The following is a 15,411-nucleotide window of genomic DNA, read 5'->3' on the forward strand; positions in this document are numbered from 1 at the left end:
CTCATTATAATCTCACCCTTCCTTTCCCTCTTATCCTTACAGCACGCTGGGAGTTATGTTTCAAGCCGCTGGGGGCTGGTGTTCATATTGTGGCAGACGTCAAGATTTCCCCATTGATTTTTTTCTGTGATAACTGACTCACAAGGTGACTAAAGCATGGGGATTTAGTGCTCATGTGTATTTTATACTCATTTTATGCGTCGGAGTGTGCACGCACATATGGAACATAATCTGGCAGGATAACACACTTTATTAAAGAGGATCCAGACAAAAGACCACCCGCTGTGTAGGTAGTAACCTGAGCAGTCATATAAGATCTACAGTGGAGTCCACTGTTTCTAATAATGGTTGCGTTCACACTGGATGTGAAAATGTCTCAATTCTGATTGGTTTATTCCGTTACCTATTTAACAAAACATTTTAACAGTAAAAATCTAATTATTTTTATTTCTGAAATGCAGAAAATAAATGAAAATCCTTTGACTGGATAGATTTCTGATACAAAACTGGAACCCGAGATGTTTAACATTCTTTAAATTGGGATTTAACATTGATAGGACAAGTAAATCTTAAGCCATATGCCAGTTTCAAAGTGGTCATGGTGTAATTAATTTAGGAGAACACACAAAAATAGACAGACAGACAGACAATGTGATTGGTAATTGTGGAGATACTTCAATTCCATCAAGATCTGGACTTACAAAGTCACCTAAATGTTCCCAAATTTGACCAAAGCTAAAGCAAAATAAGGGTAAATATAAACTCTGGGTCATACAAATCCCAATTCCAATGAAGTTGGGACGTTGTGTAAAACGTATATAAATGATTTGCAAATCCTTTTCAACCTATATTTAATTGAATACACTACAAAGACAAGATATTTAATGTTCAAACTGATCAACTTCATTGTTTCTTTTTGCAAATATTCACTAATTTTGAATTTGATGCCTGCAACACGTTCCAAAAAAGCTGGGACAGGGGCAACAAAAGACTGGGAAAGTTGAGGAATGCTCAAAAAACACCTGTTTGGAACACAACAGGTTAATTGGTAATGATTGGGTATAAAAGGAGCTTCCCCAAAAGGCTCAGTCGTTCACAAGCAAGAATGGGCCGAGGTTCACCACTTTGTGAACAACTGCGTGAGCAAATAGTCCAACGGTTTAAGAATGTTTCTCAACTTACAATTGCAAGGAATTTAGGGATAGCATCATCTAAAGTCCATAAAATCATCAAGATCCAGAGAATCCTGAGAAATCTCTGCATGTAAGCGGCAAGGCCGAAACCAACATTGAATGCCCGTGGACTTCGATCCCTCAGGCGGCACTGCATTAAAAACAAACATCATTATGTAAAGGATATTACCACGTGGGCTCAGGAACACTTCGGAAAACCATTGTCAGTTAACACAGTTTGTCGCTGCATCTACAAGTTAAAGCGCCCATATTATGCTCATTTTCAGGTTCATAACTGTATTTTAAGGTTGTACCAGAATAGGTTTACATGGTTTAATTTTCAAAAAACACCATATTTTTGTTGTACTGCACCGCTCTCTCTCACTGCTGCAGATCACCTGGTCTATGTTTTAGCTACAGAGTGAGACCTCTTTTCTTCTTCTTCTTCTGTACTCTCTTTGATTGCACTCGCACATGTGCAGTAGCTCAGATGTAGATCATGTCAGCTAGCTAGCTCCATAGACAGTAAAAGAAAGGCTGTTTCTCCAACTTCGGTCAGTTACAAGGCAGGATTAGCTGGGAGACTTCTAAATGAGGGCGCACATGTAAGTAGCTCTTTTGTAGATTATGGTGAACTTGTGTGTGTTGTAGCAGTGCTTTGCTATTGAGAATGAGGTAGCATGCTAGCGTTAGCATTAGCTTGCTAACGCTATGCTACGAGCTAACAGTTGTGGTTAGCCAGCTCGTTTCGGCTTGTGACATCACAAGCCGTGCCGATTTTGAACAGCTCACTCGGAGACTGAAGGCAGGACACATTCAGAAACCGTATCTCACTCAAAACAGCATGGATGGATTTTTTACAAAGTTTGTATGCGTGTGGAAGCACCAGAGACACAGAAGAACACCCCAAATCCCAGAAAAAGTGTTTTTTTCATAATATGGGCACTTTAAAACTCTACCATGGTGAAAGCCATATATCAACAACATCCAGAAACGCCACCGGCTTCTCTGGGATCGAGCTCATCTGAGATCAACTGACACATAGTGGAAAAGCGTGCTGTGGTCTGACCAGTCCACATTTCAAATTGATTTCGGAAATTATAGACGTCATGTCTTCCGAGCCATGATGGAAATGGACCATCTAGATTGTTATCAGCGCACAGCATCTGTGATGGTATGGGGCTATGTTAGTGCCCATGGCATGGGTAACTTGTACATCTGTGAAGGCACCATTAATGCTGAAAGGTACAGGTTTTGGAGCAACATATGCTGCCATCCAAGCGACGTCTTTTTCAGGGACGTCCCTGCTAATTTCAGCATGACAATGCCAAGCCACATCCTGCTCGTGTTACAACAGCGTGGCTTCACAGTAAGAGTGCAGGTACTAGACTGGCCTACCTGCAGTCCAGACCTGTCTCCCATTGAAAATGTGTGGCGCATTGTGAAGCGCAAAATATGACAACGGAGACCCTGGACTGTTGCGCAACTGAAGTCGTACATCAAGCAAGAATGGGAAAGAATTTAACCTACAAAGCTTCAACAATTAGTGTTAAAAGTAAAGGTGATGTAACACAGTCTTAAACATGGCTCTGTCCTAGGTTTTTTGGAACGTCTTGCAGGCATCAAATTAAAAATGAGTGAATATTTGCAAAACAACAATAAAGTTGATCAGTTTAAACATTAAATATCTTGTCTTTGTTGTGTATTCAATTGAATATAGGTTGAAAAGGATTTGCAAACCATTGTATTCTGTTTTTATTTACATTTTACACAATGTCCTATAAGGATTGTAGAAATCCTTATAGTTTAATAATAAAATAAATATTTCAGTCTAGACCAAAGCAGCAGGTAGCTAGTTACGTGCTAGCATGGCTACAAACATGGACATATCTTTGACATCCGCTTTCTTGAAGTTGCTGCTTGATTATTTCTGGATAAAAAGCAATAAATCAAGACTACATAACTTCTGAAAGAAGAAAAAAAATCTCTCTCTTAAAAAGTAAAAATGTAATTTATAAATGATAAAAAGCACCCTTGCTTAATTCAATATTTGTTCTATTTTGACCAGTAGCTTTCATTAGCTCATGTTAGCTAACTTTAGACAAATATTGGCATGCTACTGAGTTATTTGCTGACTTTATGACTCTTCTCTTCTCGTGCTACTGATACAACATGTTTTAGCAGGTATCATTATCCCTTGATTGCAATTTGTGGCCAGCAAAGGTTACATGTTAGCTTTAAAGCAGCATTAATTGATTCTTTTGGGCATTTTGTGAATGTGTTAGCAAACAATTGTCCCACTGAGTACATAAAGCAAACTTAGCATTCATTTGTTGTTGTGTCTGTGTCCACCTAATGAATGCAAGAATGTAAAGTCAAAATGTACTCTCTTTCGGGACTGTTTTGGTCTTCACCATCTCCTGACAACAATATCTGGCTCTTTATACTGCCAAATGCTCAACTATGTTTACCAGCTAATTGCTAACTGTGTCTGTTGTGTGGTGCATGGGCAGGTAGTGTACAATGGCATTATCAGAGCTTTTTTCCACCCCTGAAAACAGCTGCCTGCTACGGGTGGAAACAGGGTTGATGAGTTCAGTGAGAGTGAACCCGTAAACCCAAAACAATGAGCCGAAAGATGCTAAAATGTGCAGCAGAGCTGAGGAGATCTTTATAGGTGTGTATGAGTAAGTCTGTGAGTAAGCCATTTCATATTACACATAGTCATTAACCCATTGTTAGTAAAAAATATTGAGTATTGCATCTTTAAGGTCTGTAGTGTGAATGTAGCCTCATGGCCTCTATGGATGATGATTGGGGCAAAATAAGGCAAATTAACCTGGTTATTACCGCCATGTCAACTCAAGTTCACTATAATGAGCTGATATTGACTGATTTGTCACACAAGGCTGTACAGTATAAGCATGCACAAACACACTCACATACTTGGAAGTGCACTAATGGCTCCCCCTCTCTGTGGTTGGTTGACAAAGTGGCCCTTTGAAACACCAAATCAAACCTCACCATTTCCTACCAGTCACTTTAAAATTATAGCCATATCATGTTCACTATCTGCCTCTGCTAGTATGAGTTAATCTTACTTTGTGCTCTGAGTAAAAAGAAGATGTTTATTTTCATCCCAGGTTTGGCACACAGAAAACAGAAGTCAGCGCTGACATGCTGCAAACACCCAGACTGTATGTTGGATTGAATGGTGTCACTGAAACCGGACCTCTGCGTAATGATAGGTAATCACTGCATTAACAAGGTAGATTACATGATTCAGAGACGCCAGTGGAAGAAGGCGATGAAACCCAGAGCCAGGCGGAGAAGACATAAACACACACACCCAATGTACACAAATCTATACAAGCCTAAATGCATGTGCAACCATCCTGTGCCACCGCAATGGACGGAACAAATGCGTAGGGTTTGTTTGACCTTTAACCCGATCCACTAATCCAACTCCATGCTTTCAGTAATGGGCCTCCTCTTCCAGTAAACTCTCTCCTTTTCCTTCCCGTAACTTTGTGTATACATGGTCTATAAACCACAGAGCGGCACGTGACGGAAACTGATGTGAACATTTTTTGAAGATGGAGTGACTAGTCATGTATTAGTTGGACCAAAACGGACGTGAAGCATTTTGTCCAGGTCTTAAAATACAATGGTTAGAAATGATGAACATGCTGAATCGATTATAAAAGGAAACCATGCCATATTCCTGCCTCTACTTTGTATTTATGCTGGGAAAAGCAATTCAAACTAGTCAGGATTTGTCTCACCGGCATACCTGAAAACTGTAAAAAAAAGAATATATATATATATATATATATATATATATATATATATATATATATATATATATATATATAGCGCTGTATAAATGCTCATGATCAGGCTGTGGTGTAACCTCAGTGGCCGGGTCATTATTAAGCAGCGTGGCTATTGGCTGCCTGTCGCAGCACTGGCAGGTTATGGCTCCTGCTAAATCTCCAGGGAGGGCTGTAACAGTGCAGAACAACAATAGGGTCGATGCTGTGTTTAGTCTGCGTCTGCGGGGGCTTACAACAGATTTTGCACTTTGAAACAAGACCCCGACTTTCTACCAAAGACTTTAAGACTCTCTTGCAGCTATAGCTTATTACATCTTAGTTTACTTTTCATCGGTGTCCAAGGCACACACAAACACACACACACATCATCACACCCAGGCCAAAACCAGAAGCATACGCTGATATTCAATGCTTCTATGGCCATCTCTTTGTGCTGCTTTGCTCTTCTTAGGGACTGTATGGAAATTACTGTGGTGGGCTGAACCTAATGGTTACATTTTTTCAATCAGCATTACTAATACAAAAAAAATTCAATACCACATACCTGCCCCCAATAACTCAAAAATAATGACACTATTGAACTGGTAAAACTCACTTTGCCATTGAGAACATAAAACTACACAAAGAATTTGAGACACTTTGTTCTACTTGAATGTAATAATAAATTTCACATAGCACCCAAATCAAACAATATCAGTGATGTCACTTGAGTAAGTGTCGGTTGGGGCTGAAGACTACACGTTTAAAAATGATAGAAATGAATGAATGGGAGTGGAGTTACAAAGATGTGAAGCTTTCCAGACCTCTGTAGCCTGCTCTCTCTCTGTTTGAGGCTAGAGGCTCATAGCTAGATTAGCTGCAACTAGCATAACACACGACTCTCCAGCCAAGTTGTCGGCGGTCGAGATCAATTGTGTGAAATACAGGCGCCAGATTTTGACAAGGGAGAAGAATGGGTAACACTTTACTTGAAGGTATCTACATAAGAGTGACATGACGCTGTCATGAACACATGACGCTGTCATGACAGTGTCATGACACAGTCATGACACATGAACCCTAACTCTAACCATAACTTTTCATGACAAAAACCGAATGAAAATTACTAAAAGAAGTGTTATGTCATACACGTTTATGACTTGTTTATAATGTTTATGACACGTTCATGACAGTGTCATGTCACTCTTATGTAGATACCTTCAAGTAAAGTGTAACCGAAGAATGTGTGGAATAATAAAAAAGATAATATGTCTGATTCTGCTGAGTATGTTTTGCTACTTTTTAAAACAAACCTGCCAATTGTGAGCTCACGTTATGCAAAATCTCAGGCAGATCGAGTACTCCGTTAGCAATTTTTTGACATATCTAAGTTTACTGTAGTTTTGCGTTCTTTTAAATGCAGAATAAAATGAAAGTAGGAGCTAGTTAACCTGACATGCCAGATGGGTTGTTAACACAGAACCACGTGAGAAGCAGTCATTGGAAACTGTTTGGAAAAGGGCAGGCACTTTCAAAAAAAATACCTGGCGTGTGATTTGATGAGCCATCTGTCTATCACGTTCACCATTGTTATTTTAAACAAACAGCCGGGGCCGTCACACACATCTAAACCACACCTGTAGCTGTCAGTAGCTCCATAACGGATGCTGATTGGTTCGGCCCGCTGCTGTTTGAATACAAACGCATTTACTTAAAGCCTGACAAGACGGATTTTCGTGTGAAATGTGATCCCGGGATTCTCGCATGATTTCGCGATATCGCGAGAATCCAGCTGCCGTGCAAGGTAAGAAGCTAGCGCAGGCTAGTGAAGAATAATACGCTCTCTGGAGATACAACGTTCAGCCACTAATTACAAGAATGCACATCTATTCCGTTTCTCAAAACTGACACACTGGTCCTATTACAGTAGCTTCTACTGTAGTTGATTTTGATTGAAAACTTATAGCGCCCTCCCCCGCTTTCCTAAAAAAAGTTGAGTACCCTTCCATCAGCCAAAGGAAAAAAACACCCCTCTCCCTCCTCCAGAATTTTTATACTGTCCATTAATCTACCTCAAGAAGGTGCTATGTAGCGAGGCAGGTATGTAGGTTAGTTTAGAGCAAATTGCCTTTCAGACCAAACACACACACACACACACACACACAATTTTAATACTTGTCTCTGTCAGACATCTTCTGGTTTCTGTGGCTTCTCGGCTGCCCAGAAGGAGCCTTGTCTAAATAAATGTCAACTTGCAACCAGGGCTTTAAAAAAACCTGCAGCAATATACTGAGGGAGAATAAGCCTTGTCAATCACGTCATGCATCCGCCTGCCCCGGGATTACGAGCGACGACTCTGGTGGGCTCCCCCCCCATGTCTCTCCATCCCCCTCTCCGTCTGCCATAACAATGGGGAGGGATGTGGAAATCCAAAACACACAAATGATCAGGTGCTGAACATTTATAGTGCTTGGGTCTAACAGCTCAGCCCCTGGGTATAAGTGGGCTAAAGCCAAACTGCTCTTTTTTTGCATTTTTATTTTTCTAACACAGTGCTCAGTCCTTGGCTGATTATTTTTAAGGCTGGGGGAGTTAAGGCTTCTGTCTGGCTTGTGGTATAAAGCTTTAATAAAGTTCACCTTTAGCCCTTTGCTGAACCAGAGTGAGAAGGGATGGTGGATGCTTATTTTCAGTTTACTGATACTGACGTCTTATACGAAGATGATTCTGTTATCTAGCCTACCCGCACTGATATGAATGGGGTGGACAAAATAATAGAAATACCTGTCAGTATATTGCAATGCAATTCAACAGCACCGCTAAGTGCAGCCTCCAAAATGACCATACAGTTGGATCAACATTTTCTCTAAAACATTTTCAACAACAACTTCATGACGGTAGGATTGGATGCAGGACTGTTATATTAGACTAGATTAGTTTTTAGGGGAGGGGGGGGGGAGAAAAACAAAATCGATACAGCATAGTGTCAAGATATTTCCTGTGGCTATTGTGTATCGATACAGTATGAAGAAGTATGATCTTTTATTACAATAATTGCACATGAGAATGCAACTTTCTGGTAGTAGAATAATGAAATGAATAAAAAAATTGAAATAAGATGAAGTAACAGAGAAATCATTTTAGATTAAACAGGTCGGGACCAATTTGGCATCATTTAAAAAAGTTCGTTTAACTAAAAAAAAACAAAAACAAGCTATAGTGCGTAGTTTCTGTCGCCCCCACGAGGAATTCTAAGTATTTACAAAAACAAGCATGCCTTCGGTGATCGCACCCCCACCCGTCCTCCACGCAGTTGTTAACACGGAGGATTAAAAAACAAAAACATGATGGACTCTTCAGAAGAGGTAATTGTCTGCAGTTTATTGGGACAGGTTTAGGGTAAGATTGTGGGTGGGGTTACAAATGATACGTTTAAGCAACAAGCGGGACAAGAAAGGGACACGAACCCCGGTCTCCTTGGTGAAAGTCCTGTGTTTTTAAACCCATCCACCACCACAACCTGCCTCCTTATCAGTGGTTGAATGTAACGATGTACAAATACTTCGTTACTGTACTTAAGTACATTTTTCACGTATCTGTTCTTTACTTAAGTACAATCAATAGTGCATACTTTTGACTTTTACTTCGTTACATTTTGCAGCAATTATCTATACTTTCTACTCCACTACATTTCTACAACGTTCCGTTACATTTTCGTTACATTTTCTGATTAGTTTTTCCCCCTGCCAAAACGTCTTCCTGACCGTCACGTTTGCAGTCGGCAGGGAAGCCTTCAGCAGCGGCTCCTGCACCGCCACGCCAAGACCCGCCCTTCAATAGCATTTATTGGCCAGGCGCGTACCACTCCCGGTACTACCGCTGCTCCTGTTACTGCTGCTGCTCCCAATACTCTGCTTGGTCATATGTGAAGCATCCGTTCACATAAGGTTAATATACAACCTGTATATTTATCTTAAAACCACTCCCGGTCCTCCTCAGCTGTGAAGCCACGTACTTGTTGTCAAAGCCCGTGTGTTCTCGCAAAATAAATGTGTGCAGCATTCACTGTCCCGTGGGAAATAATGCAAAGTCGAGCTTTATGCAGATCACCCTGATAGATAACCAGAATTCTAAGTCAGAATGTAAACTGGGCCACGGATGGTAAGCGCAATTACATTAACCTAAAACCTAAAACTAACTTAATTAAAATGCCACAGCCCATACTGTTTTTTTTAATTATAGACATTAAGAGAATAAATCGTTATGCAAGTACTTTTACTTTTAATACTTAAAGTACATTTAAAATCAGGTACTTTTTACTTTTACTTAAGTAGGGTTGTCATTGTTGTACTTCTACTTTTACTGAAGTAAATATATCTCTGGTTATTTGTACTTTTACTTAAGTACTGAGATTCGGTACTTCCTCCACCACTGCTCCTCATGCAGATTTTTGGTCTTTTATGCTACTCGCTACCGTTGCCACTCTTAATACTAATGTACGCGGTGCGTCCTATACAGACGCTAAAGAGTGATTTTTTTGGTCGGTATCGGACGCTGAGAGCCACCGACCAAGCGTCAGTATTTGACTAGTTGGGAATGAGAATGTGTTGGTCCTTTGGTGACCCGAATACATATTCCATATTTCATAATAAACATGTTTCAATGTATTAAAGGTCATTTAAAAATATTAGCTAACATAATGTAACAACAAAATGGTAACACTTTACTTGAAGGTATCTACATAAGTGACATGACACTATCATGACACATGAACCCTAATCCTAACCCTGACTTGTCATGACAGTGTCATTTCACTCTTATGTAGATACCTTCAAGTAAAGTGTAACCGAAAAAACAACGTGGAACACACACAGACAAAGTGCACACTAATAGCAACACACACTCATGCATGAAAACACTAAAGTGGGAAATTACTACCAGGCATTTAAACATTCTGTTTGTGAGCGGTATGTTACACAACACTAGTCACTTTGGCAAAAAAACAACCATCATTGGAGGTATTTTATACTAAATATCTTAGTTGGCTGATAAAAGAGTGACGGTGGCACCGGCCAAGTTGGCGAAAAAGTTAGGTTCCTTGTTGAATATACACACAGAAACACACAGCACGTTCACATACAGTTTAATGCATACTCTGAGTGCAGCCATGTCCACGTTTAGCTGAACCCTGATTAACAGTGTCACTCTAAATCACAGGGTTGATTTCAGCGCTAAACCAGACCTGAGGCTGATTGGGGAGGCATGAAGAAAATGGGAAAGAGAGGGAGGGGAGAAAATAAGGAGGACATGAAGAAGAGAAATGAGGAAAGTGGAAGAAACAGAGACGAAGCAGCAGAAATGTAAAGAAGCAGCGAAGAGGAAGAGGAAGAGCAGAGGTGGACGAGAGGACAACAATCAGGGAGAGATCCGTTATTAAGAAGTTATAGAGACACACAGGGATTTCCTCCAACACGTCATTTTGTTGTCAGTGAAAAGCACTTAAACCAGAACACATTTCTCTGTGATATATTTCAAGGGTGTCGAAAACATTTACTGCGCTGTAAACTTTTTTGGGACAGTAATCGAAGTTGACATTCTGAATTTAATTAGACGGTGTGAGTTTGTAGCAACGGTAGCACGGAGCGCGGTGAGTGTTTGTCTGTACACGTGTTCCTATTTTATTGTGAACTCGGCTGACCGCACTTTCAAAAACGCACAGCAGTTGGGCCAAAACCAGGACGCCAATAAAACCCAAGTAGAGAGAGAGAGAGAGAGAGAGAGAGAGAGAGAGAGACAGACACAGAGAGAGAGAGAGAGAGAGAGAGAGAGAGAGAGAGAGAGAGAGAGACAGAGAGAGAGAGAGAGAGACAGAGAGAGAGAGAGAGAGAGAGAGAGAGAGAGAGAGAGAGAGAGACACAGAGAGAGAGAGAGAGAGTAAAGCAAATTATAACACAATATAAAGAAGTAGATTAGAATATTATCTAACCCTTAAAAGAGATTAGAAATTAGCAGAATATCTCTACTGTCAGAGATAGAAAGCAGAGACAGATCCTAACCAAGTACAGGCTCAGTGACCACAAACCGGCAGTTGAACCAGGAAGACAAAAAATCATGGCCACCAAAAGAAAACCGAACATGTGGTCACTGTCTGACAGGTGAGGTTGAGACATAGATGCACTTTCTCCTAAAATGTAAAGCATTAAAAGAAACAAGAAATATTTATTTAAAAATATATACTGTATGCATAATTCATTTAAATCTATCCTTATATTGTGTTCATTTTCATCACTCAGTGTTTGATGCTAAGGGAAGAGCTAATTGCTATGGTGGTTTAGCACTTGATTTCCCAGAGGCAAAAAAAAAAAGAGTAACGTTACCTGAAAACAACGTGTAGTTTCTTTTGAGCATCTCACATCACACTTTCAATCACTACGACCACTACTACGGTCAGAAATATTATGCCAAAATATGAACAATAACGTCGCTGTCAACGGGCTTATCAGCTAATGTTAGCTACCAACCGTTACCTTGAAACCATCCAGCAAATAGACGGTACTGTAGGGTGCCATTACCTGAAACTGGTGATTTAACGTCACTGCTCATTTTACACAGTTTAACAACAAAACGCTAAGTGAACATTACTAGCTACGTTTTTCATGTTGGTTTTGGAACCTGGAAAACGGTTTTAAAACAGTAACATTAATACAGCATGTCGGAGGAATGCAGCGTCTCCTGCAGCGGGGAGTCAAGGGCAGAGGGACCGTCACCGCAGCGTTCGCTAACGTTAGCTTCTTGTCTCATCTGGGGTCTGATAAACAGTAAATTCATCAGATTCATTGTCCACAGTGCTATTTTCCAATAAACTGCAGCTGTCATATTTCACAGGACTCGCGTGAGTGCGGATTTCATGTCGCGGCTTTCGTCGCTGTTTTTGTCACTTTGCCTAAGATTGAGTGACAAGTAGTACTCGCCCGTTTATTTGGTTGCCATGACTTCGCGAGTGACGACGTCCCGTCACTTGTTCCAGTTGCTCACCCTCAAAGGGGAGAGAGAGTGGATGACAGTTTGCATGAGTTCAGTAGAGCAGGAGGCTCTGCAGTCGTGTAATTACGTCTTTATGACTTTTCATAAACAGCTGAAGGAGCGGCGGTGTACATAGCGAAAACCCTGTTGTGCATCTGCACTATTTCTGATACCGTGGCGGCAGAAATTTTACCGTGGCGGGCCGCCATCAACATATCAACACAGAGGAAACACTGGAATGATTTGCGGCAGGTAGACGGCGCTACAGAGCATAACATTCTGACTGGGCAACAGATTTCGGCGTTAACACATTAGTGAGTATGCAGGTAAAAGGTAGCAGGAGATTTCTTTATGTAGGCCTAATTGTATTTTAATTTTATTTTAAAAGTTCTGTTCTGTTATGGCTGATACTGGGACAGGGCCATCATAGAAAAAAAAAAGAAACAAACGAAGAACTAAAAGCTAAAAAGGAAAGTGAAAGACGATGGTCGAAACCCGAGTCACACTCAGTCGGGCTTTCCACAGATGAAGACATTTACGGGATTGTAAATGATTCCCAACCCACCCCGAATTGGCCCTGAGGTATGTTATATGTCTATTTCATTCATAAAATAACTTTAGATTGCGCGATGTGGTTGTACGTCAGTAGCCGACATTAAATTACGTCCCCCTTCCACTTAGCGCAGACGTGTTATTCCTTTTAGTCCGTGTTTGTGTTGGCCTACTATTTTCTTTTCACTTGTCTCCCTGTACTTGCGTAAAGCATCCTTGGGTTTCATGAAATACGCTAAATTAATCTAAGTTATTATTACGTTGGTTGCAACAACAAATCCCCTCAGTGACAGTGATACCCGGTTTAGCTCACGAGACATCCAAAGTAGGCTAAGTTACCGTATGCAACACTTATTGTAAATGAATGATTTTCTGTCTGAGCAAAACATTCATCACAACCATATGACCTCCCGGTAACACTAACAGTAATCTACAGTTGGTAATACAGCACCGTAAAGAAAAAACCTTTACGACAGCAGGTGTGGAAAAAACACTACCGCTTTTGTCCAAATCAGCCGCTAGAATCAACACAAACTGAAAGTTGCATTAGCCACTTTAAGTAAAAGTAGCAATGCTACAGTGTACAAAATACTCTGTTACTAGTAAAGGTCCAGCATTCAAAAGTACAAAAGTATCAGCATCAAAATCAAAGTACCATAAACAAAAGTACCCATTAAGCAGAATGGCCTATTCTAGAATTATATGTTTTATTGTACTATTGTATTACTATATAAAGAGTTCAACAGTGTAGCTGCGGAAGACAAAATTCCTATTGATTTTCTCTATAAGGATTTTGAACACTAGCCATAATGTCTAAACATGCAAGGCAGACATACCACGAGCTACGAGGTTGTGAAACGATGGTATATGCTTCTGTAGAAGCCACAAGTCTGTACGATATCAACCTTGTTTTAAGAAAAACATGTTATATTTGTGAGGTCATGGAGAAGTACTACACTTCCCACAATCCTAAGCGTAACATCGGCGTCTCTGATTGGTGAAGCTCGCTGTTACCATGGAAATGTGTACCACACCCGCGAACGGCTATAGCGAGCTGCTACCATTGAAGTCTGTGATAGTTACTTGTACCTTTGCCTTTTTGCTGTTCACAGTTCACCTCGTAGCTGGTTGGCTTGCTTCAAGGCTTAAAACTCTTTATATAAGCATTTAATGAAACATCAATGGAGATATTATAGGGGTAAAATCACTTCCGGAACCAGAGCTGTTCAAAAAGTGGTCAGTCACTTTTGGCATAATGCTTATGCAGTCAGGATCCCTTACTTTATGTCTGAGGATTTTATAACAGCTATCGTGCAACGAATGTTTAGAACCACAAAAGTAATTGTGTCAACGATTGTCCAACATTTTTGGGAAATATGCTTAGTCGCTTTCTTTCTGTGAGTGAGATGAAAAGATTGATACCGCTCTCTTGTCTGGGTGTTAAGTATGGGGCTGGAGTCAGTGTGTGGTTAGCCTAGCTTAGCATAAAGACTGGAAGTAGGGGAAATAGCTAGTCTGGCTCTCTCCGAAGAAAAAAATAAAATATGCCTAGAAGCTCACTAATTAACACATTGTAGCTGGTTTGTTTAATCCATACTCAACCAGAGATGTAAAAACTACAATTTGTGGTTTTAGGGAAAGTTCTTTGCTAGCTAAGAGCTACAGCATGTAACTCCAAAATCCCAATTGTTTTTACATTTCAATTGTGTACAAAATAAACAAACATGATAATCAATGTTAATCAGTGAGCTTTATGCCTACCATACTCTAGAAGACTTTGAACAGACTTTAAAAAGACATCTCACATCTAAAGACAACCATGTCACATCTAACGTTAAAGACTGGGGATCTTGCAGGGTCACAAATTGCAAGACTACAACTACAGTGGATTTGTTTTAAAATATGTAACCAAGCAAGCTAGCTACTGCTAGCGTTAGCTGGTAACTTAAGGGAAAGTTTGCCGATTTTCTGTTCTGCCGTACATGCAGATGAATGGTGACAGTACCCGGAGGTGCGCGTTTATCTGCCAGTAAAACTACCATTGGATGACACTCTTCAGAAGGGTTGAAAATCGGCAACTTTCCCTCTTTAGCATTTAGCTTAGCGTGGCGCCATATCAAGCATAAACACTGGCTCTAGCAGTTTGCTGCTTCCTGTTTGCTGTAGGAGGGAGCGCATCCATTGGTTGTTGACAATGTTTACATGATTTAACTTTACTACCAAGACTTAAAACTTACGATAATATCAAACTAAACAAAATATTTTGTTGGAACATCAAGACGGGTAAAAGACTGGCTCGGACTGAGTTTTTTGACCACTTTACACCAACTCAAGCAAGACTCTAGGAAGACTTATGATTTCATTCCGATATTGAAAAGTAGTCATTTTCAAAATGTTGGAAAGAGAGAGTGAAAGACAAAGTTTGAAAATAAAAATAAAGAGGAGAGAAAAGACCAGAAACAAGTAGGAAACCTCCGGTAAATGTCAGGAGAGCAAACGTGTGACATCAGTGTGGAAGCTGACACCTCTGGACCAATGAAAGTTTCCAACACACACACACACACACACACACACACACACTCTCTGTTTGGGTTGCTATGTGTTTGTTGGGCAGGTTGAGAGGTGTGTGTGTTTTGTGATAGTCATGAATATACATGGTGACTGTGTTTGTGGCGTTGGGTGGGAATATAGGTGGTGGCATGGGTGTGTGTAGGGTGGAGTGAGTGAGAGAGTATGTGTGTGTGTGTGTGTGTGGGTTGGTGTATGAGGGCGTGTGTAAGGGAGTGGCACGCACAAGTGTGTGTTTATGTCCCGGTGGCACGCAGTAGCCGTCGCATAAATAGGAGCAT

The sequence above is a fragment of the Sander vitreus genome, chromosome 21 (genome assembly GCF_031162955.1).
Source record: "Sander vitreus isolate 19-12246 chromosome 21, sanVit1, whole genome shotgun sequence".
NCBI lineage: Eukaryota > Metazoa > Chordata > Actinopteri > Perciformes > Percidae > Sander > Sander vitreus.